At 44.3% G+C, this 26,894-nt stretch overlaps 1 protein-coding gene and 1 long non-coding RNA gene across 4 annotated transcripts in view; one reads left to right on the forward strand and one right to left on the reverse strand.

Annotated features, from left to right (window-relative positions):
• LOC126545644 (uncharacterized) overlaps nucleotides 1-10,142 on the reverse strand; it is a 44,893-nt gene extending 34,751 nt beyond the window's left edge. The window contains exon 1 of the mRNA XM_050193580.3: nucleotides 8,566-10,142. The gene's annotated coding sequence lies outside the window, so the exon portion shown is untranslated. The remainder of the gene's footprint in view (nucleotides 1-8,565) is intronic.
• LOC129380617 (uncharacterized) overlaps nucleotides 1-26,894 on the forward strand; it is a 468,422-nt gene that overhangs the window by 269,058 nt on the left and 172,470 nt on the right. The gene's annotated exons all lie outside the window — the stretch shown is intronic.

The following is a 26,894-nucleotide window of genomic DNA, read 5'->3' on the forward strand; positions in this document are numbered from 1 at the left end:
AACTAACAGGAGTTGAACTGAGTTAAACTCAAGTACATCAGTATCACTTCAACAGGTAAGTGAGTGAGCAAGGGGTATTATTACTGTCCAGATTAGAAACACGAATGCGCAGTACAATATGACGCAGAATCATAATCAGAAAGCTGCTTTAAACTGCCGAAGCCGTCCGAATGCCTACATCAGGTGCAACGCTGTGGAAGCTACGCAAGAAGTCCGGTATCCAAAATGTATCACTCCGCGCGTTTCCGCCTATGCTTTGCTGAGCGCCAGCGGCGTTTGCTCGCGCGAGCTTGCACGTGAGGCTGCCGCGACGGGCTGCAATTAAGAAATAACGAAAAGCAACTTGATTTAAAACAACGTGTTAGCAGCCGCATAAGTATGCAGATTGTTTCTAAGGGTAATTTTTTTTCCATTCGGAACTGAGCTTACTTAAAGAAAATTTTTGCAAAAATCGGGTCAAGAAACACCGAACTACTTCTAAGCGCGAACGCAGCCACTGAAGAAAGTATCTCTAGCCTCCACGGCGTTGCACCTGGTGTATGAAACGGAGTATGTTAAAGTTACTCCAATGAAAGCACCACTAAATAAAGCGTCTTTACAAGTCCAGCTGCGGAAGTGGAGGGGGAAGGCGATGCAATGAAAGTACAGTGTAACACTAATCCTAATGCAACGAGGTCACTGTACTCTGTTGTGGAGTAGTTGGTTCATACCGAACAATTGTTGTAACGCACTTTTCAAATTTCAATAATAAAAAAAAAAGAAAATAGATAGGGCGGAACGCAGTCGTGCGCGTTCGAATCCCTTCACTCCCTATCGAAAATAAAGCAACACGTAACGAAAGGTGGCGACTTCGTTCACAGTTGAGGGAGCAAAATTAAAAAGAAATGTTAAATTTTGGCCTTTACGTGCAAAAACCACGACCCAATTATTAGGCACGCCGAAATGTCCGGATTAATTTTGACCACTGGGGTAACGGGCGCACAATGCACGGGTGTTTTTGCATTTCGCCCCCATAGAAATGTGGCTGCCGCGGACGGAATATGGACTAGATACACGTTAGTACAAATAAAGTGTCACCAAAAAACAAAACAAAACAAAAAGAAAGTGAACTCAAAGCAGCACCTGGCTTAGCAGTGCAACGCCAAAGCCACAAGGCCACCACGGCGGGAGGCAATATTACAACGTACCACGTTTCCTTAAGGTTAATTGTTCATCAGAATTTTAAAGCCCATAATATCAGTTTATTCCTGGTCGCCATTGCCTCTTTAGCGCGTTTATAATTTTCTCTTATTTTTTTTTGCGTTGCTCTTGCTTGACAACAGTGGCTATTGCAATTCCTAATTTCAATTTTGCTAATTCTACTCCTCTCTACCGACGCAGAAGCAAAATGGCAATGCTACAAGTGCGCCAAATTATCAGAGATTCTCGAAAGACTTTCTGCTTAGTGCTCAACACTGGTGGCCTTGCATCATCCGGACAACGCGATGCTCTGCAGCTGACGCTACGCAACGCCTTATAGCTGTGGTGTAGTGTTGTCTATACTGAAGTATAGATGCCAGCCGGTAAGATTTTATGCGTGTTTTTGTTTCTGGAAGCGAAGGAAAGAAACTGACGTAAAGCACTTTGGTATGGATGCGCAAACGATAGTAAGTTCGCTTACGCAAGCAAGCACACAAACAAAATCTTGTAGGCTAAGCCAGATGCTCCCCACTGCCTCCCAGTTAGATTTCTTATTGTGGCGCTTTGTTTGTGCTAACTTCGATCTATACCTTATCAAAAAATAGAAAAAAAATGGAAAGAAAGCGTGATCTTTATTGTAGGACTGCGTTACCTCTTCGCTTTGGCAGAGTTAAATAGCAAACTGTCGAGCCGGCCAAATCATAAAGAAATTGGTGAGGGGGTTCATTGTTGTGCATGTTAGACGCTGTTTTAACGTTAATGAGCGCTAGTTAGCGCAATGAAACTGCCTTTATTCAAAAAGGGCATTGAAGTGCGAGGACACTTTTTGTCGTTAGCGCTTCGTACGAACGTAACTCCTGCCTCTGTTCTTTCGAAGATTGATGGTTATGGTAGTTTATGGTCATTAGCATAAAATAAAGGCAACATTACGCTCGTGGCTACAGCTGAAGCATTTAACGGCGATTTTCAAATTTTTTGGTGAGTTGTACTCCGTTGACATGTTGAACTTCTTTTTGAGCACAAGAATGGGGTTCATAAACCAAAATATTTCTTTCTTCATTGAGTAATCCCTATTCCTTTCTCATCACCATAATTTTACGTTGACCGCTCCTACTGTAATCCATCTCGTCGAGATCGCATGCCATTTCTTCGGCGTACACAATAAGCTTATATATATATATACATATATATATATATATATATATATATATATATATATATATATATATATATATATATATATATATATATATATATAGGAAGCTTAGGAGAATGATGCATTTAATAAAATAGGAAGGCCCGTGTGACGGAACCACTATGTGCAAGCAGTTGTTCGAATGTCAGCAGAGCGGTAAATGAAATGAAATGAAATTAAATAAAATGAAATAAATGAAATAGAAAGCCACAGGCTTCACTCCTTATCCTCTGTAAGTTTCCTGTCCCCTTTCCCCAGGGGACGGTAGATAAGCAGGCGCAGCCTTGCTAAACTCCCTGCCTTTCCCTTATCCCTTTTCTCTCTGTCTTTCTCGCATCCGTCACTCTTTAATATATGCCATTAACTCGGTGCAGGAAGAGTGGAGTGCGAAAGTTTCGAAACGAACGACCTTTCTTCCTTTAACCGCGCATCGCAATATCCGACCCACGTTTGCTCTGTCTTTTCTTTTTTGCACATATTCTGGGCTGCACTATTCGTATCAATACAGTGAACCTTTGCGTTATGGGGACGCTTCGGGTAGGCGACGGGCACATTCAGGGACCATTTCAGCTGGCCCGGCAAGCAAGCTCAGAATGAGCCAATGGTAAAATGGCTAGGTCCCGCCACCCCAGCCGCGTCCGCGCTTTCTGCGGGCGCGGCTATCGAACGCGGCCAGAGTTGCTCGAATTTGGCACATCGGTCACGTCCGTCGCGCGTTCGCTGTGCGCACATTTGTGGTGCGTGTGATTAGGCTTCAGGTCACTCGGTTCAGGGTCACCGATGTCCGGAAAGGACTTGGATAGCTACTAGCTGCTTTTGCCGAGACGAAAAGAACTACTATTCCCGATCGATTCAGGCGCACTGCTGTTTGCGAATGCGTGAAACACTGGTGGAGGTGTTCTTTTTCTACCTCCCCCCCCCCCTTTTTTTTTTGCACTTTATTCATATGTTTTCCTTTGGTGCCCTGTTCGGAGCTGGACGCTTCTCTGGAGTACTCGCTTGAGAAGCAAGAAAGAAAACTTGCGAAAGAAAGCATTGCTAGATATTATTCTGGGTATTATTTGCTTTTTTTTAGGCGTTTGTCCATGCACTGCGCAATAAATTGACGCGATAGAGCATGAGCTCAGCAAGGCTGCATAAAAAAGAGAACTTCTAACTATCGCTATCCGCCTACCGAAACAATTCTTGCCATAAAACGTCCTGGAAGCAATCCATTGCGGCACCGACGCAATCACTTTGACGACTATAGGCGAGTTAACTGAAGTAGCGCCCTCAGTCTATTCTTACTATGTACCGAGCCAATGCTGGTAAAAGAATGTTGCAAGACTGCGTTTTAATTACGGCTGTTCCTTGCGCACTTGAGGCAGTACCAGCAAATGGCCCAGTGCTTTTCGTTACATTGTCATGAGAGCGACTCTTTCATAAGCCAATTGCAGCGAGGACGAAATATTCTTTTACTACTAGGTAAGAAAGTTGGGCACGGAAATGCTAGTGACGCAGAAGGTCAATACACTCGATAAAAATTTGCACCCTTTAGAGCCTATCTTATCCAACAACGTTAATGTTCATCTGTCTTGCATGCACTTCATTAATTTAACACTCTGCGCCAACTACTTTTCTTTCAGGAACGCAATATCATGCTGGCACACTCATGTTGTTCGGGAGTTGAACAGACCAAAAGCTCAGCAATGAAGAAAGATATATTGAGAAAGTAGGTGCAAACGAGATAGCATGTTGGTACAGAGGATACGCTCCAAAGGTTTAAGGAGTTTTAAGAGTGTATGTATGGTATATGGGGGACGTTTAAGCACTCTCGAAGGAGTTGCTCCGCTAACCTCACCAGTTTTTTTCGTGGATCGGTGAGCACGCTCTGAGATTCCTAAAGGGAAAGTGCTAGCGTTACTTCTGCGATGTGTAAACGGAGAAAGTAGCGTAAGTAGCATACAACAAAGTGGTAACCGAAGCTGAAAGTAGGATCAATATAATGGAATGATTATTTTCTTGTAATGTTATTCCTTTCGTTACCACTCGCCACACCTTCCCGCTCATCCAAGGCTTATCTCGAGGATAAGGCAAGGCAACGGTGCTATATTAATTCACAAAGGCCAAGATATAACCCCTGGTCACTAAACCAAACAAGAATAGGCATTTTATTTCGATGGAAGATACGTTTGATTATGCAAAAAATATACAAAAGAAAAGAAAAGAAAACGAAACTAGAGAAAACGTGGCAAATTAGCATAAAGGAAGAAGGGCAGAGGGAAGACATATCTTTTGAATGCGGGCGAATTTAGATATTGTTTCTTCGTGCTTTTTCCAAGTGCGCATTTCTTTCGTTAGGTAGAAACAGATAAAAAAAATTTCGAAGTACGAGTTTCGTTAATTGATGCACTCATCTCGTGACTCTGCAGCACCTCCGCCTGAGAACGCAGGCGTGACGCAAAGCGGTGTCAAGGCTGACATCCCTCTGCCCGTAACCTGTCACGGTACGGTCCGCGGGCGTTGAATATTTTAATAGAGACCACCGCCGTTTTCACGATTCGTGCCGCTCTACTACATAGTGCCGATGCTCTTCATGGAGTGCCCACCATGGAAATTATTCATTTCGCGGTTGCAAGAACGGCTCCTGCAACCGGCGAGGTTCACCATATAGCAGTTAGGGACAAAAGAACAGCCTCCCCTAGGTAAAATTTCACACATGGGCACTTACCAAACCCAGTGGTCTCGCCAGTCTACGCATTCTGAGCAGATACCGCGGGAACATTATGTCTGGCTCGAGAGGTTTGTGTTTGTGCACGTGGAGGCTGAATAAAGGGCGGGGGCGGGAGGAGGGAGGGCGATTGAGAGAGGGTTAACTACTTTTCAATACGCTTACCTAGCTTACACCTCACCTACCGATTCTTCAATTACAAAAACTTGCACAAGAAATTATATATAGCGCAGAATTAAGATCATACCTCCCAAATTGCAGAATTAGCATGGCGGAATCAGCTTGCCTTTATCTATGAAAGAAGCGTTTACCAATTATGTTAAAGGTCTAAAGAAATTTCCAGGCAACTCCGTGTCATGAAAGTGACAGCGAGATAAAAAAATTACGTACAGGGCATGTGCCTGTGGTAAGAAACTATGAGGATTTAAAACTGTAAAACAGGATAGCTGCCTACACCAATTTCAGGAGCAAACTCTGAAGCTTGCAAGCGTGAACGCCCTGCTTTTGCCGACTGACATCTGTGTTACCTTGAGCGTCGATTTCTTGATGCCGGCACTAGTTATATTTTTTGAAAAACTTACCACAAGCTGATCCGTAGCACAACTGCACGCCAAAACGCTCTCCATCGCCAAAACACTCTCGTGGACAGAAAACAAAACGGAAACTAGAATGCAGCTTTTCGTTATTTTAATCATTGTCATCAGTATCACTTTTGTTTGCTTAGTATTTACCGCATTTCTCAAGATTCCTATGGCGTCATTGGCGAAATAAAATAATGCAAATTTTATCATCGTCGGGAGAGCCTGCTTTCTGTCAAGGAAAATATTGTCTATAGTATTTTTCGTTTTGACGTGAGACGGGCGATGTATTTCACAGATAAACTTACCCGAAATTTTCAATACGTGCCACATAGGAGCAACTAATAAAAAACAATAATGAGATAGCGGTTTCGACTGTTAATTGAAATTAGCAAACACGTTTTTTTGTTTTCAACTTTGCTGCCAGGGATATTGATAAAACACACGGCAGCATAACCAGAAGCACACATTACACCAAATGCCTTTACTTATGCTTTCTTTCTTTCTTTTGTAAGTTTACATAGGCTGTAAATTCGCATATAAAATTTGTCCACCTTAGATGCTCCAACAAATGCCGTTTAGAGAACTCTGATACCTGTTCTTCCTATAGACTTACTGAAACAAAAATTTCGATCTCGAATGTTTTTAATTACTAGTCATTAGGGACAATAATGAAAACATTCCAGGTTCTAAATGAATACTGGTTTCAATAGCTACTAGAATCTAATTTTTTCTCTCAAATGACAAAAAAAATACAATTATGCCGGTAAAGCTATTGTTCCAGAAAATCCGTTTGGTGTTTTGCATGTATGTGTATAGGGAAACCGACGTTGTTGTCGAACTAATGCGATTCATACCGATCCCCAGAATTCATAGTGATCTCCTCAACATCGGCCAGTCAGAAAATGCTCTTAGGTAAGCAATGTTTCGTTGTATGAACGAACGTGCGTTCGGTCAGCACGAAAGCTCTAACTCTTAAATTTTACCTTTTTCTAGTAATAGGTAAAGTAATAAGAGGTTTCTTCCCTCTTTCTTTCCCTCTTCCCCTTCCCCCAATGCCGAGTAGCTGACTAGAGGAATATACCTCAGGCCAACCTCTCAGCATTTCGTATCATTAAACTTCTCTCTCTCTCTCTCTAGTAATAGGTAATCGACACGTAAAAAGTAAAAAAATAAAAAGAAGAAACAAAGAAAACTAGCGAAGTATACTAATGCACAGGGCGGTATTGTTCAGATTCGCATAGAAGTATTGTTATAATGGTGCGAACGCTCACTCTAAATGGAAGCGCTCTTGAGGAAGGACCGGCGAGCTGCACACCATAGTTGGCGCATCCATCAAGCTTGCGACACTGCCGAAATACTTTTTTACACAGTCTTTTTCGATATATCAATCGTGCGGGACGCGCCACCACTAGTAAGGTAGTGAGGTATGGCGCCAATTCTTGGCTTAACAACGAAACAATAATATGAACGTTTGTCACGCTTCATTTTTCTGAGTGGTAGACTTGCGATAATAATAATAAAAAAAAATAACGACAGATGCCGCCAAACTTTGTCTGCTCAATGGCGCAAAACGAACTTCATAGGTCACTTGCTCTTCTGCCGGAAAGCACAACAGACCTCAAGTCGAACTTGCGGCTGCATTGTTTATGCGACATGCGTCGCTTCAGTCCATAGAGGCCAACAATGGATAAAGCATACTGAGAAATAAAAATGCGTCTCCGTTGCATTAACTTATAAGTTAAATGAGGAAAAGAGGAGGACATCTGAGAAACAAGAATATCTTCGATAGAGAACGTCCTAGTGCCGTGACAAATTCGGCACAATTCCGATAAAATTTATTGTCCCTTGTCATGGCGAAGAAAAAAGCAAGAATCGCATATTTCTGTTCATTTCTTCGTGTTACTTTAGTTTGAGAAACTTCTTTTTTTCACAGATGGATTGATTCTGGTCTACCGACATCTCAAAGTGTCGCTTGTACAACTAGCAATACTGTGTGGCATTAAAACGTTAACCTTCTTTGTGACATATTAAGCGAGATGTTTGATGAAGTCATTTGCGGAATTAGCAATTCTTATTAAATTTCACTTGTTGAACCCGCATTTACGAAATGTCCAAGGAGTCTCACACGCTCGCTAACGTAGACTTTGTAGCTTGTATTTTCAGTTGCTGTTTTGTTTTGGGTTCACTGGGTACCAGACACACAAACGCACCTTGCAAGTATCATCATGTTTACGCTTGATCTTACAAGTCATCATGGTGTTTAAAACTTAAATTGCGAAGCAATTTTAGTTTAGTTACTGCTTACTGCATTTCACATTGGCTTTTAAATACGGCGTGTAAAATTAAATCTGGCGGCGCTCTTTAAAAAAAAAAAATTGAACCCGAACCCAGAACTTTTTTTGTATAGCTTGCTTCCTGCCGAGCACGACTATCTTACAGGCAAAGCACGCTTCGCAGGATTATCAACGGTATTATTGTTTCGCAATGTTAGGAGCGGTCGTGCATTACAAGCACCACTCGGGAGATTTGAGGGCAACTGAAAATTCACTTGAAGAGCACATTAACCAACTATTGTCTTGAAGTTTTTACAATTTAGGAGGAGCTGTTGATGAAGAAACTGTGCTGCGCTTGAAGTGAAAGGATTGAGGTAGCAAAACATAGCCATATTGTACTCGGTTAGCCAGCCAGAATTATAGTTCGTGTGATTATTTTAAAAGTACATCTGTGTAGCAGTTCCACACGGTCAAGTGAGGAAATTCAGCAATAGCTACGACTGCTTGCGGTCATCCTAAACCGGCAATACGCCTACGTAGTAAACAAAGCTTGCAGATTATCAAAAACGAAAAGCCGATTTGAAATTGAAGTGCAGAATGCATGCGGAATTACCGAAACGTTCTTACCTCTTATCACTTTCGCAAGTCGTGACGGTCACTTCGCTCTTTATCAGCTGGTAATGTGTGTAGCGCTCTGAACAGTTCAGTCAGGTAACGGATATCACAGCTTGCAGAAAACGTCGAAACAGTTCAGTACGAGCACGCTCACGGAACTTCTTTAGTGAAAACACGTAAACTAAGCTCTGAGCGATATCCAGTGGTCGCAACGCTCAGCCAACAAGCAGGCGCACTGTCGTGCGGGTCGGACGCGATCGAGTCGCTGCGTTCACACGCTGTCACAGTCAGAGTCACACGAGTTAGCAGCCCCTGGACCACTGACCGAAAGCGTAGCGGCGCTCTCGTGGTGGAACGTTTTCTCTGGTGAATTTACAGCACGCGATGACGTGGCGCTGCGCCTATGATGCTATGGACATGCAGTCCTACGGCTTCCGCCTCTTCGATGAGTGGTTCCAAAGTAACGGGGAGAGCATATCTGCAGCCGTAGATGACTTTCTGGAAACTTTCGCAAGACAGTCGCGCAGTGGCAGTTACAAAGTGTCAAGTCCTCGGATAAATGCCATTTGGTGGTCCATCTTGGGTAATACTGGCGTTGACGTAGACGCGCGGCTGTCGGCTCCGAGTCCCGGTAGCGTCGGACGAGGAGTAGGGCGCGAGAGCTCCATGGGCGCACCTTCACTGTGCTCGACCGGAACACGACTGGCAACGTGCTCGGTTCACGCATGTTCTTCTTATAAGCGCCGGGCCCCCTCCCGTCCCGGGATGGATCGGACACCGACCCGTTGCCAGGGAAACGCGTCCCGGGTCCGCCGTCACCGCTACTGGAGCCAGCCTGGAGCCTAACGCCATCTCTCGGAGGCGAAGCCTAGCGCGCTGCGATAGATCTCTGCGGCTGCGATAGATTGATGCTCTCTCGCTGTTTTCCGTTGGTCGCGGCCTGTTCGTCAATATGTTTCTTGCTTCATATTTTTTTTACGTCTCTCCTGTTCATAAGTGGTCAGTACCGCGCAGAATGAAGTCCTTTTTTTATTTTTTTGATTAAGGGCAAATGCCTCACAAAGAAAAGACTATTGGGTTTAACGCCTGCAACAACAAGGCTCTGCAACGGACAGACCTCGTTAGGATCCGACTCCTGTGATTCCACGTGCCATTGAGTGCACAATTGTGTTGCTCTCGCTGTCTATAATAAACGAGTTAGTAACTAGCATCGTTCTTGTCATTTTTCCGCCAGCATATTCACATTAAAGCTGAGGAGCAGGTTCCGAAGACTTATCACTGTATTCAGTAGTGGCTGTTCTCTTTTTTTTTTTACTTCACCTTTTTTGTCACGTTGATAGTCCGCTTGAGTATTAGTAGATTGATGGCACTGCATGGCACGTGTGAAGCGTGAAAGGGGCATTAATGAATTTTGTCATCTGATAACATCGAATAATTATTAACTATTGGCAGTCTTTCACGAGCATGAACTGCAGGCGTCCGGGTATTGAGTGCACCTCTCTGGGCAGAGAGGCCTACCAATAGCTGAAACAGCCTCGTCGAACATGTTTGCTTTTGCTCACAAAGCAGAGCTGCCAGTGATACAGCATATGCCGTCTGAGTTTGTATATGGGCTTGACTCCCCGTCAGTAGTCTAATTACGCGCCCAGCCAAATAGATTAAGCAAATCGCATGCGTCTTGGTCGCGTCATTTGTAACTTGTTTAATCATTTCTCTCTTTCTACCTATGCAGTCGCACCACATTTGCCACAGCGCTGTGTACTCTTTCGTGGCTGGTCAAATGAATTTAGTTTTTTTTTGTCCCTCCTTATTCTGTCTGCGCCTCCGTGCTGTGCTACTTTTCGCATTCGGTTGGTTCACTCAAGGAACAGCAACTACCCAAACACGATGTCCCAGTAGGGCTACATTGCCAGCGGCGGGCACCGAGTACAACTAACGTCTGGAGACCTGGACAATGGTCACGGTAAACGCTACTCTAGCCAACAAAAAAACAACATTGGTGCGAAAAGCAACACTTATGGCTACACAGGGCGAGACGTTTCTCAAGGGTACACTTGTCTCTCATTAACAGCCTGGTCTCCAGCACATTGGCGACTCACTAGCGAACAGCGAGCTGAGGCTGTAACCACGCTGGGGCTTCGCTGCTGGAGGACTTGTCGCGGAATCGCTTCCGCTGGCAGTCCTTGGCTGCATTCCAAAACAACGACCGAGGACAACTGTCCCTCACACTGGTTCTGTATTGTGTTATGAAGCACAAGGCTACCGCGGCCTGACGTGTACCATGCAGGCTTCTCTGGAGTGCCTGTATTTTCTTTATTAATTTCTTCTGCATTATGTTTCGGTGTGTATGTCACTGCAGTAAAAACGAGAGGTATTTACTCTTGTTGTTCTATATTGTTATGGAAGGATGAGAGAAGAGAGAGGAAGAAGATCAGAGACGCTTGCTGCTGCGTGTTGTTGTTGGTCAGCCATCTTAACTATTCTGACTCATCCTGTATATATATTGTAAATATAGTCTTTATATACTCGCAACATCCCCGTGACAATATGAACCAAGAATGTTCATTTGCAAAAAGTAGCCTGCTGGTCTCTACAAAATTAAACTACTCGATGAACTTCAAAATTTTGGGTGGTTTAAGATTGAGACATTCCTCAGCCCTGCTACTGTCAAGCCTTAAATTCTCGGAAGTTACGCGTTCTTTGCAAGCAAAGTGTGTTTCATTCCTAAGTGTCGAAGCTGCGTTGCTTTTTTTTCTGCATGTCTGAATCCTCTGGCTCAACGTGGCTCTGTAAATATACAAATTGGAATGTGCCTTTATTTATACTGTTCTGCCTGTCTTAGTTGGTGCTGTCGGGTAAATTAGATTACGTACTACTGATATCGCATTCCTAACCATTTCAGCACTCTTCTGACGTCTCCGTCTCCCCGAGGCTATGGTGCCATAGCTGCAGAAACGCGACAAGGCTTGAACAGCTGCCATCACGTTTGGTCTCAGCATATACTTTTGCCTACGGCACACGAAGTGGGCAAACGTAAACGTCAATCTATCGATCCGACGAGGCGACCGCGCAGGGCTGACAAGAAGTCGATGCTCGCTTCTTGGGCGCGCAGTGAAGTACGGTTGTTGTCAAGGCCAGCAGTGCTTACCGCTTTCAGTAAGTACACTGCACTTTTTTTGTACCGTGTCAAAAGCCAATGTTTCTGAAAGAAAAGAAAGTTTGGTCTACAGTTCGCATTTTTTTACTCAAAAAGTTCAGAAGACCCTAGTCCCTTGGTGGCTATTCATTTATTCACGGCAAGGTTCGTAAAGCTCCGATTATTTGTTCCTTTTTTCATTTTTTAGGCTTTCTGTGTTTTAGTCATACGTTCAGGCACCGTGCTGAAAAAAGTTTGGGAACTCATAAAACAGCACGGGCCTTTCCATGGCTGTTAAATATGACTACCGACGTTAACGTGATAGCAGTGAAGGAATTTAACGACACACTGCGCTGCCATCATCGAAAGGCGTATTGTAAGAGGCGTGTACTAAAGCCCGGATCCTTTCCGGCCCTTTTCTCTGGACACGACGCGCCACCTAGCAGCGCCGCCCCGAACTCTGCGTAGTGGTGTGTGTGCGAGTTCAAACAAAATTGTCCGTGTATACATGACGCAAGTTACATTGTGCCCAGCAACAAACAATTTTTAAAAAGTTATTTTTTGTGGCATTGAAGAGCAGCATATATACGCAGTGGCAGATAACTAGCGACCCAACTTGACGTCACAGAAGCTGACTGAAGAGCGGCACATACCGAGTGTCAAATAACTAGTAACCCAAGTTGGTCCAACCATTGGTTTCAAAACCCGGTTCCGTCAGCACCGCTGCAAATGTTCTTACCCCTTAGACGACGTTGTGACCCAAGCTGGTGTGGAACGAAAACGGTTAGATCCGGACATCAACAGGTACCCCAAAGTGCATGAAAGAGCCCAAGAATGCTAATCGCATTAAACGAGCTACAAATCCTGCCAGATTAAACATTCTCGCGGAAGTAGCAAGAACCACAACTGCCAAAACTACGGTCCTTGAATTATCGAAAAAAGAAAAGAGCCCAGCTTTTTTCGCTAAACGCATCGCTTGTCTTGCCCATGGAGTGTCTGGCATCATAGAGCCCTTCCAAACAGCTGGCTCCTTGCAAACGATATAATGTGCGTCTCTACCTACGTGATGGTTATAAGTCAGGCATCGTCTTCTTTTTTTTGCGTGTGCGGGCATAAGTGCGCACGTGCGTGCAGAGGCGTATTCGTGTAAGAGGGGGGCCCAATCTGGGCTTTTCTTTGCCTACCCATAAGCATAACCATGTGTATCTTTAGTCTTCCGTTCTGTACGTCTTATTTTTGTCTCGATGATTCTTTTTCTAAGAGCTTCATTGCGCCGCTCCGCATGTTTTGCCTAACATGTGATTGTTACGGCGTAGGTTTGCAGCGTAATGTTTAGGTGCCTACGTATCGTGAAGAGCTATAACAGTGCTCCTCAAGCGTTTCCTTTCTTATCTGTGTGAGTCTAGAGAACATGTTACGCCAGTCTGCTTACAAAATGGTTTTTTTTTTTTGCAGCAACAGAGGAATGTTTCGAAACAGAGAGGTATGGTTGTGTTATTGGATCGCGAAAGAAACAGAAAAGCGTTTGTTACTCGTGTTTTTTTATTCGTATTCATTTTGTTATATACAAGCATGTGAGCAAACTTGCGAGTTCTACTCAAAGCGGTTTATTTTGCGGGCACTCTTAAAAATAGGATAGGAAGAAAGCTCCTTTGCAAGGGGAGCACGTGATTGGGAGCGAAAAACGTGGTCGCTGTATGGATCTCTGTCCATAGCTAACCTCGACCCGCCGCACACTGTTGCGCCAGAGCGAGGATTATGCATCGCGTTTCCATTGTCATTGCGCGGCCACACGCATGCACAGTTTAATTCTAGCTTTTTTTTAACCGTGTCCGCTGTTCCCTTGTAGTGCTTCAATTAGGAAAATCACACTTCAGTCATGCACGTATTTTTGCATTCTTTATTTCTGAGCCACAGCGCGCCCACTGAAGTGTTTCTGAGAACGAAATTTCTTTTACGTCACGATAACATGTGGCTAAGTTCAAGGGATGATAATGAGGTATTTGCACGTTGCTTCATGATTTTACGGGGAACTGGTAGAATCCCTCGTGGGGTAATGATTTTGGCGTTCCTACGTGTAGTCCACGTCTCGAATTCGCCGACTGTCTACTTCCAAAGCGCCAATTTTGGCCTAAAGTTTTTGAGATGTGGTTATTGAGGTTCTTTTAGTTATTTTTTCATGGTCACAATGCCGGCAATGCATTTCCTCTGCATGAAAAGTGGTCGCCTTGATGCGTATGAAGCTACGTCTATGTAACAGGTCTCTTTGCCCTAGACAGAATAATTCTGCGAGCGTTCCGTCGAAGCCACAAGGCAAATTTGGAAGACGAATTGTTCACGAGTACAAACAAGATTGGGCAGCGTGCAAGCATTACGGACGTTTTCTCAGCCCCAGAAAAGCTGTCAAGGCACTGTAAGCGTGTAAACGTGCCTAAATCACGTCAGGGTTGTTGCTCTGTCGGGCACAGAAAACGTTTTGTGACGTGCACAACGAATGTGGTTTACCAAATTCCTTTGTCTTGCGCCAGTAAATATGTTGGACAGGCAGGCAGGTGCTTAAACGATCGTTTAAGAGATCGCTGTAACAACGTCCATAACACTGTTCAAGGACACTTGGGCATCCATTGCCGGGACTGCGGCGGCGTGCCCCTCTTTGAAAATACGGAAGTTTTAGCGAAACACCGCTCACAGCCCACCCGGGAAATTGTGGAAGCTGATTTCATCAGAAAACTGGGTAGTATGTGTGTTAGTGCCCCCTCTGTCACGCTGACCCGTAGTGAAGTCACGTATCTGAACAGATGAAATCGTAATGATTGTTTTTTTCAAGTGACCATGTTCTTAGTACAGTGACTTGCTGTTAGAACACCCCTTGTGACTGCCTTTCATTTTCGGTGCATGCCCCCTCTTGTGGCACGTAATAAAACGATGTGGCAACGCAATAAAATATCGTTGGAAGTCAGCGCTGTGTATGTTGTCTGTCGCGGTCCGTGTCCTTCGTGCTGTACGTTATTTTTTATCAATCTCTGTGATTCGCGCACAGGTGTCCTAATTTCCTTCCTTTTGCACAATCTCACTCAAGTTAAAATTATCGAACCATGACCTGTGATAATCAATCATCCCTTCCGAGATGCCACAACCGTAGCACAAGGCGCGCCCTCATTTTGGGGGCTTTTAAAGGAAGCGTAATTTAGGTCACTGTAGCACTCTTTCCTCAAGATTTGCCCTTCAGAGTACGATCAAGGGAACGGTGCTTCCTCACAGAAACTTTAACGGCAGCGGGTTTGTGCGTTACGAAACCGTAAAAAACCAATAAGGATTCAAAGAAGCGCATATGACGGATCGTGGAAAACGATGTGTATGGAGAGGCATGTGTTTGCGGCACCACAGCAAAACAAGAAGGCTCGTCACCAAAGAGACAGGTCACAGAAAGACGAGATGCAGGGAGAGTCGCAAACAAGCGCAAGACTGTGCCAGCATAGAAATCCTGTATGTTTGTAGTCTGCCGTCCTAGTTCCCAGTTTTTCAACGTGCAAGAGCGTCAGTGGTTTCCCCGAGGCGTATGTAGGTCAGAGCGAGAAGAGCACGCCATCTCGCCCGCGTCGTTGCTGTTTGCCGTCACCCCTCGCGTCATTTGCCCTCTAAACGCTCCTGACAGGCTGCTCACTGTCAGTGACACGCGCAAAGCTGGCGGCAACCTGTTTGCGAAGTTCAAGTGCAAAATACGCGAGGTGCGTGAAAAATGCGAAGAATTTCAGCAAGGCGTGTCGGTAACGCCAAGGGGCTCAGTCCTTCCGTCGAACACCCAGAGCAATTTCCGTTAGAAGGACCTGTTTCTACCCTCCTACAGTTTCAGTTCCTGTTGACGAGTTCTAAAGCTGTTGGCATCAAAGAAATGCCAGTATGGCGTTCAAAGATGCCACGAGTATTGGGGATTTTCGAGGGAGACGCGCTGAAGAAACATAAAAGGAAAAAGGAAACGCGCGATGAGATGAAAAAAAAAAGCTCATCTGAAAAATAGAGAGGCTATGAACTCGGGCTAATAAGGTCTTTAAATGCAAACATCTTAGCCATCTATAAGCTTAAAGATGTGCCAAGCTTTGTAGCAAACCAGTGAGCTCTAGGGCATAGAGGGAAGGAGTTTTGTGCAGGTATGTTTCCTTTGAACGCACTCCTGATATGTATTTTATTTATCCGTGAACTTCCTCGCAGGAAATTACAACCTATAGTTCATCGGATGAGGAAAGGTGCGTTAGAAAATTACACATAGAGCAGTTTCATAAGGAGGATGTAAAAACGAATCATATGGACAACATTTACAGTTTTTGTTGTAAGTGGAAGCAAGGAGTGGAAAGAAGTCAGTGCGTTCCATGAAACTAAAAGGGACTGTATGTTTTTGAAAGGTAGTTGGCGAAGTTATTCTTCATCTATATTGTGCGAATTCTACAGCTGCATATTATCTAGACTACAGTACCATAGCCAGAAATTTTCTTCAGGGTGGGCTCACGTTGCTGCCTGGCCTGCGCCTTATAGAATTTGTTGAGGGATCAAATACATGAATAATAACTGCATTGCCATTGCGAAAGATGCTGCAAAGAAATTCATGGATGCTACGCACTGTCAAAAGAAGTAAAATATGTATTTTTTTAATAAAAGAATACGCTCGTGTGTCCCAAAAGTGGAGTCCGAAATAAGTGATATAAATGCTTCGATGTTTTTTGTCTATTTAATAAGCAGAGAAGATATCACACCAACTTTAGAACTATCTAAGTTTGAGACCAGCAACGCAGTACATGCCGCTGATATAAAAACTGTAAAGGCCATGAAATGAACAAGCTGAGGACAAATGTTTCAATGAAACTTTGTCAGTCAAGAACCTTGTTTACATTTTTGTACATATAAAATGGCCAGGAAAGGATCTCAATGACGATGTCAGTTGTTATATTATATTTCTGAGGAGCAGTTGTCACCAGTCGTGTATTGTCAGCAATTGCACCTAAATTATAGTGGCAACAGAGAGCACGTATAAAAACAGGACTTATGCAAATTATACGAAGGTGGGTCAAATGAAAGTGAGCCAATGCGAATATATGACAAAGGGGGTACTTTATTTTAAAGTAGTCTCCATGATCATTTAGATATTTGTGCCACTGACTAACGAGTCGCGTGATTCCCGTCTCATAAAACTCCTTGCAATACTGCTTCAAAAAGACTGTAACTCACTCTTTCACCTCATTGTACGGCACGAATCTGGTTCCCTTGAGCTGTTTTTTCAATTGCCCCAAAATGAAGAAGTCGCAAGGCGACATGTCTGGGCTCTATGGCGTACGTTGCAGCTTTTCCCACTTCAACTTTGCCGGTTTTGTATTAACCACATCAGCGACGTGGGCACGGGCATTGTCGTGGAGCAAGATGACCCCATTACACAATTTTTACGTCGCTTGTTCTTGATTCCGACACGCAGCCGATTTGGCATTTCACAATTTCGGAAATGATTGATAGTCTCTCCAGGTTTAGTAAATTCTATCAGTAATGACCCCTGACGATCGCAAAAAAAAAAAAAAGAAGTCGACAACACCTTTCCGGCGGAAATGACGGCTGTTGCTTTTTTTAGGGGTAGTGAATATCGAATGTTTCCACTGTAAGCTTTGCGGTCATGTTTCAGGCGCGTAGTAGTGGCACCATTATTTGTTCCCGGTTACAATTGCAGACAAGAAGTCGTCACACTCATTGTGATACCGGGTCACATGAGTCAAGGCAGCGCCGAACTTCTCCGTCTTCTGGCGGTGGTTCAAAATCTTGGGCATCTATTGCACACACAAGAGCCGATAACCAAGATGTTAATGAATTATGGTGTGAACACAATAGTGACTGATGTTCACACGCTCTGCCAGTTCATCGACACTTATCCTCCGTTATTGTCTAAGTAGCTCATCAACCTTTGCAATTGTGTTGGGGTTCATTGCACAGTGGCTTTGTCCCGGCCTTGAATCGTCTTTGCAACATTCACATCCTTCTTTTAACAGTTTGCTCCAACGCTTCACAGTGGCCAATGAAATGCAATGTTTAACGTACATGGCAGCAATACGAGGACTTAGGAAACAACTTCAAATGTCAAAAACCTCACGACACCACACAGTTAAACTTTTGGAGTGTTCATTATGTCATGCGACCATGTTCAAGCCAGTGTATGAGAGCATTAAAGAACCTTTATCCTCACACATGCGTGTCACTTTTGTAAATGAAAGATGCCTGTGTGCTGCTCGCATGCTCAGCAGATAATGAACAGAGCTACTATTGCATGGGGTTGGTTGACTCACTTTCATTTGACTCATCCTCGTACATTAGGAATGCGATGATACAATGGAATATACAAATGCGAAGATACAGCTTGATAAAGGGCAAAAAAGTGTCACTGGAAACAAAGTTCACTGCACGTATACACAAAACATCGCAACAAGAAAATTGAATATACGTATATGTCTTCAATAAATCTAGGTATCTAAGAAAAGGTCACTGTTTATGATGCGTCAAACAAAAAATAATACGTAAACATGTTGAAAAAAATCACAGATTCACAGATCCTAAGCCCGCCCACCCCCCCTCCACTTCCCCTGATAATCGCGCTCGGCGGAAGGCGGCGCGCTTCCTCCCCCGCTTTTCTCCCTTGCGCACACAAGACTGAACCACCATCGTCGGCGCACTCATCCACCGCTTCCATCTTGCGCTTTCAGTCGCGTACAGCATGCGGCGCGCGGTGAGGATGTTATCACCCTTGGACTTTATACAGAACTAGACGGTAACGGCAGGAATGTGCCTGGAGTGTCCACATAATTGCGACCGCGATAATATAATGAGAGTATCCGGCAAATGAAGCGCCGCGTGGCCCATTACTTTTCGCAAAGAGAAGTAACAAAATCGTCATTTCACCACGCGACAATTCGCTGCGCCGCAACAATGTATTTATTTTTTTTCTTTTGTGGGGCAGGGGCACTGAAATGAAGAAACGCGAAGGAAAGCATGTTGTCCACAACCGAATGCCTACTTTGGGCACCTACCGAAGGAATATCGAAGCAAACGTGAGACCCTTCGTCCACAGAGAACCATACGCATACTGCTCGGTATACTGCACTGGCGTGACAAGACTTTCCGGAGAGGTTGCGCTCAACCGAACTCGGTGAAATACGTTGAGTCCCCACAGTAAGGGTGGCGAACGACCATTGTTCATTCTTCTCGTCTGCTAGCCAGAAGGCGTCCAAAGCTCTGCCAGGCGAAAAACCACTCAGCCAGAGAAAAACGGACGCGCACCGAAGTGCGCCGCGCGGTGCACGGGGCAAGACGCGAAAAACGCATGCGCTCTGGCGGGCTCTGGCAGCCCGCGGGTAGCGAGAACAACAAAATTGAAGAGACTCAATGTGTCCTCGCGAATAAATGTCAAAGTAGAAAAATAAATAAGAACGTAGTTACCTTTGCTAGCTTTTGTGTCTTGACATGGATGCTTTGGCGCAGGTGAAAAAAATGTTGATATTTTTTTCTCTGACATAACGGCACAAATGAACCACCAAAACGCTTCGTCTAATTGGACCTAGCTGCGTGATTTGTCAACTTGTCTGATAGTGTGACGATTTGGCTTGTATCGTTGTATATTCCGATGTACGACTTCAGAAAAGCCAATGCACATTTGGCGTCAAATGTTTATAACAACATTAAACCCACAAAGTTCCGGAATTGAAAATCTAAAGCATGGCTTTAGAAGTGTCAATGCACCTTTCGCATCAAAAGTTTATGAGAACTTTATACCCATAAAGTTTCGGAAGATTCCGCGGCCTCCGCAAGATGACGCGACCAGCCCACTCGCCATCAAAACTCCCATAAACTTCGTGCTTGGATGGGGCTCCTTGCGTTATGTGACTCCTGGTGCATGAATGCTGCCGCGAAATCTAGCCCGAGTTCGCAATGTACGCGTTGAGACGTCTTTTCGAGCGTGAAAAATACATTCTAGACGAAATCCACAATAATTTCCGGCGCCGTAGGTTCTTTTGGTCGGCGGTGCATGGACAGCACGAAAAAATTTCGGGGGGGGGGGGGGGGGGCTGAAGCCTCATAAGCCCTTCCCCCTGCCTACGCCCCTGCTAGACGACAGCTTACGTACAACTTTTCGCATATACCGATGCCATTTATTAGAGTAGATATTATTGTTCATTCTTCAATTTCACTTTCTCGGCGGCGTCTACTTTGGCTTTTACTAAAGCTGTCATTTTTTATTGCGACAGTAATTATATGAATGCTCCAAGCGCACTTCCCCGTCGGCATAGCCATGACGTCCCGTATAAAGCGCAAGTTCGGTAACATCGCAGCAGCGCTACGAATGCCGTGCGTGCGAGTCAAAGTGTGTGAGGATGAGACCAGCATGGTGGCTCGATCTCGTGCGGGCAATGGATGGCTGAGAGGAAGCACGCCGTTCTTTTTTTATTGAAATTAATATTAGGAGAGGTTGGCGCCTTTATGGCGGCACCGGATATACTTCTTGTCGCTTAGCCAAGTAAACAAGATTGCGTAAACAGGGAGAATAATGACGCAAGATATGGCACTCATTAGTACACCAGACGAATAAAAACTACATGGGCCAACAGTACATGAATCGCAAAGTTTTGTGCATGAGTTCAGTACACAATGACATATATAAAGACAGATGATTTAAATGGCCAAACACACAACACATGTAATTGAACTGCAAGCACAGAACACATTCGCACACGGCGTAGGAATGACGGTCACCACATAGATCAATCTTTAATCCAGAACAACACCGATATCACTCATTTAGCTTATTAGGATCAACTGAGACTTGGTATTTCCCCAAAATGTTGGTGTCCTCGAAAAACTTCAAAGCAAGAAGTGCTCTTTTCTTAAGGCGCGCAGTTTGCTATGGACCAAATATCTTTTTTAGAGTGAATGTTCTTCTGTCTAAAAGCAACAAAGTTGCTTGCAAACCTTCGTTGAGGATCGTATTTAGTGCACTTGAGGAGGAGATGACACAGATCTTCGTCTGGATGGCCACAAGAACACTGCGGACTAGAGGCGCGTGTTACGCTGTATAAGAAGTGTATCATAAATGCAGTACCAAGCCGCAGGCGGTGCACCAATGTTTCAAATGTTTTGTTCTCTTCTAGGTTTTCCGAAATTGAGAGGTTTATACATGGGTCTATATGGTATAACTCCGAGTTTTTAGATTGCTCATCAAACGAGGTAGTTTTCCTGAGACGACAGGAAATCTGCCTCAGGATCAGACGGACTTCACTACGAAATAGGGGAAGATTGGTTGTCTGCGTTATTGTGCGCCCGATTCGCAGCAGCGCACGCTGCAGTATTACCAGGAATGTTGCAGCGTCCAGGTATCCATTGAAATTCAATTACCTGGTTCTTTGCGCTTGCTTTTGTGTGTTCTTTGAGCGTTTGATGCAATAAATAGCAGGGTCTTCAAAGAATTTTTCTTATTGCTTTGTAGTAATGTGAGAGTGGCTTGCGAATCGCTAAAGATAACCCATTTTTGCGAATGCTGTTCTGATGTTATGAAACAGAAAGTACGCAGAATTGCAAGCAGTTCTGCCGCGGCAGAAGACGTCTCTTGGTATAATTTAACTGTTTGCTCTAGCGCTAAATGTGGAATGACGAGTGCTGAAGTCGAGGAATTTCTGTGACACGAACGGTCTCTACACACGTGGATGTACTGGGGATATAATGAGTAAATTTGGAAGAGCGCCAGTGACTGTGCGGCTACCATGAACATGTCTCTCTTAGATACAGTCCCGTCGACCGATAATTCCATGTTAGCACTTGTTAACATCCAAGGAGGGTAACTAACATCCACTTTGCATAATTCAAATCTTGCTAATAATGCTTTATGTTCTTATTTATTTATTTATTTATTTATTTATTTATTTATTTATTTATTTATTTATTTATTTATTTATTTTCAATACTGCCAGTCTCTCTATCGAGACCATAGCAGGTGGGCATATTGTTACAATGTAAGCGTTGATACAACATTTTTAATAGAACATGTGTATACAAAGTACAATAAACTAGATAGGCTACATGTAGCTACACAGTACAGTCTGGAAAAATACAAAATGCAAAAAAGGACATCGTTTCATGCATATAATTAGTGAAGTCAACTATAACGATAAAACAGATGTTATAAATACAATAAATTGTCATTCAATACAATCTCGTGAAATATAAATGCAACATAACCATTTACAACCTAACAGTGTATAACTTAATACAATCTAACATAACATAACATAAGAGATAGATCTAAACAACGTAAAAAACAAGTTTGCATCAGACTAAAATATTTCTAGTAGTTATTTCTTACTCTTTTCTATCATGTTACTAAAAATTGAAGGCGAGTCTATATCAGCTATTGCTGAGTCGAGGTGGTTCCACTCCCTAACAGCAGTAGGGAAAAAAGAGTATCTAAATGTGTCCGTTTTACAAGGGTACTCAACTAACATTGTATTATGCTTATGGCGTAAGATACGGGACGTAGAGAGAGTAATGTATTTTTGAACAACATCATAAAATTTGCTTTTGTTTCGTTTGCAAAGCGCGAGGTTTAATGGATGCTTCTTGTATTGGGTTAAGATGCAATAAATATGTCGGCATGTTTCAACCGTTCGTATGAAATAATGGTGGGTGACGAGCTTCAGCATTTACTAGAAAACTCGAGTTAGCCTGCGGAACCCCAAGACGCAGTCGCAGCCTCCTCGCCAGTAAACGTTAAAGACGTTCCTCAGACGTTTGCGATAAACCATGGAGAATAGGTGCCGAATAAGCAATGTTTTGTTTTATGAGTGCGTTATAAACTTGCAATGATGAAGAAATTGATTTTCCCCCCTCCCCCCACGTTGTGCCAGCTAGTTGCTGAAGTACGTTTATTACAATATTGGCCTGCTTTTCAATTGCCAGGATGTGTGATGCCAACGTCAGCTGGCGGTCAAGAATAATTCCAAGAAATTTATTCTCTTTCACGAACATCAATGTTTGCCCATTAAGCGTAAGTTGGAAATTATTCAGCAATCGTCTAGTGAAGGGAAGTACGGCAGCCTTTGCGTATGAAAGACTCATGCCTCTTTCTTTTAAAAAGGTGTCGATACTATCGAGACCCTCTTGCAGCGTTGTTTTAACGCCTTGTGGGTGAGATCCACAGGCCCATATGCATGTGTCATGTGCGTACAGCGAATACTGTTGACCAGATGGTAGTTTTTGTGTTAAGGCTGCCATGACACAGTTGAATAAAAACGTACCGAGAACACCGCCCGGCGGAACGCCCTGCGTGATGCTGTGATAATTACTTTCTCCTTCAATTGTTTCCATAAGCTATCCATTTTTCTATCTTTCAAGAAATTTTATACCCATCGCAGCGTTCGACCGTGTAGGCCAGGCTCTAACATACCATCAAGGACGTGCATGGGACTTACAGTTTGGAATGCTCTTTGAATGTCTAAGAATACTGCTACTGCCACATTTCCGCAAATTCGTTCATGTTCGACGCATGTGGCAATGTCTGATACTGCATTCATTGTACACAGATTTTGTCGAAAACCGGTTATGTAGTTGGAAAACACATTTGTGTGTTCACACCACTATTGCAGTCGACGGTCTATCATCTTCTCCATTAGTTTGAAAAAACAGCTTGTGAGAGTGACAGGTCGGTAGGAGTCAAGACAAAGGGGAGTCTTTCCTGGTTTCAGTACTGGAATTACCCTAGCTAATTTCCATGAATCTGGAAGAGTGTCTCTTATCCAGATATCATTAAATATCTCCAAAATAGCCATTCTTCCTGCTGGACCAAGGTTCTTTAATATCACATACGTAACAGCGTCTGGGCCTGCGGTTGTCTTTGTACGGCATAAAGAAAAAGCACATTTCAATTCATCTAAACGAAACTCACTCACACTCAAGTTGAGGGTGTTGTGACTTAAAATACGCACGAACCTTCCGTTCTGCTAGTGTTGTGGAACTTGTAAATTGTAGGCAAGTAAACGGAATTCCTCGTCTGGATATAAGTTGAAAGAATTCGTCAGCAACAGATGTTTCCGGAGTGCTTCCAGCTACGGCAAGGGCTCGGAAGGGATGGCTCTGGGTAACTGGACCACTAAAAGGTCGGACAACTGAGCATATTCTGGGAACTGGGGTGAAAGGAGACAACGACGCGTAGTATTCTCGCCATCTTCTCGTACCTAATTTTTGTACGCGTCTGCGCGAAGTTGGCTGAACTTTCTGTGCCATATTGTAGTCATCCAGTTTTCCGCTGCGACGGTAAGCACTTTCTCCGCGTCTTCTAATTGCTCTTACACATTCATATTCTCCGTCCGCGTGTTCATTTGGAACAACGACTTGCTTTGTGCAGATCTTGCAGGACTTACACAATATATTTGCAAAACTTTCGAAGTTCGGATTTTCACCCAGTGAGTTCCTTAAATAGTGACGAAAACTCTTCCAATTAGTATATTTTTAGTAGCGCCAGGTCTCTTCAATCCTTATGAGACGATGTTTTAGCAAGAGCGGAAAATGATCACTACCCTGCGTTTCTATATCCGTTGACCATTCAACGCCGTCAAGGAGGTCTTGTGAGCAGAGCGTAACATCTATACAGCTTGAGTAACGAAACCCCCGTGAGAATGTTGCATGGCTGTCATTTAACACGATGTAATTACTTTTTTCTGCAGCGCACTCTATAATGCTTCCGCAGGAATTATTATATTCCCTGCCCCAAATGACGTTATCTGCGCTTAAGTCCCAACAAACCAGCACATGTGAATTTGCGATACCAAACACCAAGCTCCCTACAGATATTTTGCTAGAACATTGTAGATAAAGGCTGATCACTGTGATGCATGTATTTCTAACAAATGTCTTGCATGCTACGAACTCCGGTATATCTAAATCGCTGACCTGTATTAAATAGAACGGCAAGTCTTTCCTCACGCATAACATCGCTCTACTTCCAGCAATGCGCGATGATTTATATATAACATAGTTTGAAAGACGAAAGTCATCTGGTACGCCTGCCTCCTGTATATATAATAGGAAAGTACGTTGAGCTAGTAGTTTGCGAAAATCAGCTGACTTATTTCGAAGGCTATTGGCATTCCACTGAATTATAGAAACATTGTCGTAACGATTATTCATCGTAAGCCTGCCGTGACCCGCCGCGGTTGCTCAGTGGCTATGGTGTTAGGCTGCTGAGCACAAGGTCGCAGTATGAAATCCCGGCCACGGCGGCCGCATTTCGATGGGGGCGAAATGCGAAAACACCCGTGTGCTTAGATTTAGGTGCACGTTAAAGAACCCCAGGTGGTCGAAATTTCCGGAGTCCTCCACTACGGCGTGCCTCATAATCAGAAAGTGGTTTTGGCACGTAAAACCCCATAATTTAATTTTTTTAAGCCTGCCGTGTAGCTGTTGGCTGTTGTGGAAGCACCAATGATTCCATAGAAATCAGTGCTTTTACCTCTGACAGGTTGTTTGCGTGTGAAATGGTACTGCGAATTGCACGCAGACCAGTGAATAACATGGGAAGGATCATCTGAGCCAACGGTAAAGACGTGTAATTCGCAAACGACGCTGAAGCTCTATGTGGGATCGAAGCAGGTCGCTGAAGAGCTGACTGGGATGGTCGCTGGGATGGCTGGTGTCGTTGAGGCGAATCCTGAGGTAGTCGCTCACATGTTAGATGACGTTGCTGTGTCAATGGCAGAGGGCGTTGCTGAGAAGGTCGGTGAATTTGACTCGATGCCGGGGCAAGATGAGTAGCATTCTCTGAAGATTTATCGTGTCGCTCGCTCTCAGAACGTTGTCGACCTGAGTGATTTAGAGCTGAAGAATAGTTCGAATTGTCCCCTTGCTTTTTTTCTTTGTTGGAAGTTAGAGGCGCATATCTTACAGTATCAAGGTTGGGTGGGAGCGCATCACGAGGAGGCAGCCTTCACTATTTCAACGGATGTCTGTGCACCTTTGAGGCAGATCTGCTCTGAGGGCACCCGGAGAAGGAAGCTGTGTAGTTTCCGCCACAGCTGGCACACTTGGTTGACACACAGACTTGCACCCTGAATGGTTGTGGTCTTCTGAGCGTTTCTTGCAACTACGTGGACTGCAGCAGCACTTTGCTAAATGTCCAAATCTCTGGCAGTTGTTGCATCTCAGAGCAAAACCATTATATCCTTCTACAGTATGACTCATGAAACCCAAGTGCACTCGTTGCGGCATTGGTATGTCTTCTCTGAAATGGAGAATAACTGTGCCCAGAGGGCATGTTTCTATCGCTCCATCTTCTTGGCGATTGTAGCGCGCCTGACGGCGGGCAGGTGTCACGCCCACATCTTTCAGGAAGTCACCGGTTCTTCTGTATACTCAACTGGGACATGGCGTAGGTGGTGGTAACAACTTTATTGAGACTCTCCTCAGTTATGATCTGGCAGGCCCGAGTCCTAGAATGGCCCCTCACGAGGAGCGACCTTTTCGGCCCAGGCAACGAGGGCTTTTTGTACTTTTTCATCCGGCGTTCTGAGCAGCTCTTCCCACGTCTGTTGTGAGGGAGCTGGCAGGAGCGACATGGCGTATCTTGCCAACATTTTTCGTATAAGATGCCAGAATAAATGGCTTGACTCCAAAACCAGCCACTTCACTCATCGACCGTAGATGTCTTGCAGATGAGACTGAAGCAACGTTGATAAACTTCTACCTCTATTCACGCGGAATAACTGTACCTTTTCCTTTGCCGCGGAAACAATTTCTGGCGCAGCGCGGTTTGGATTCACTCGTCAGAAGTTGCGGCCTTCCTGTGAGGGTCGAAAAACAACCGGAATTCCCTCAGGTCACTTTTTTTGTACATTACCAAGAAGAACGGCGTGTTATCACAGTCTATGTCTTCATCTTCGCTTAGCTCATAGGTGGATGTCCTGTCTTAGTCAACCGATGGTTTCTCGGCTTCACTTTCGCTTGTCTCAGCCAGATTCACTGAAGGTGCGCTGGAAGGTAGGGCAGCGTTGAAAAGTAGCGTCGCCCGCTTGATGACATTAGGCGCGTGTTGTGGCACTTCCGAGTGCGGTACCGATTCTGCGGCACTCATGCGCCTAAGAAAGCGCTGTCGGACATCTATATCGTGCCGGTATTCTTTGCTGCCTACTGCCCTGGTAGG

This window comes from Dermacentor andersoni, chromosome 3, assembly GCF_023375885.2.
Source record: "Dermacentor andersoni chromosome 3, qqDerAnde1_hic_scaffold, whole genome shotgun sequence".
Lineage (NCBI taxonomy): Eukaryota > Metazoa > Arthropoda > Arachnida > Ixodida > Ixodidae > Dermacentor > Dermacentor andersoni.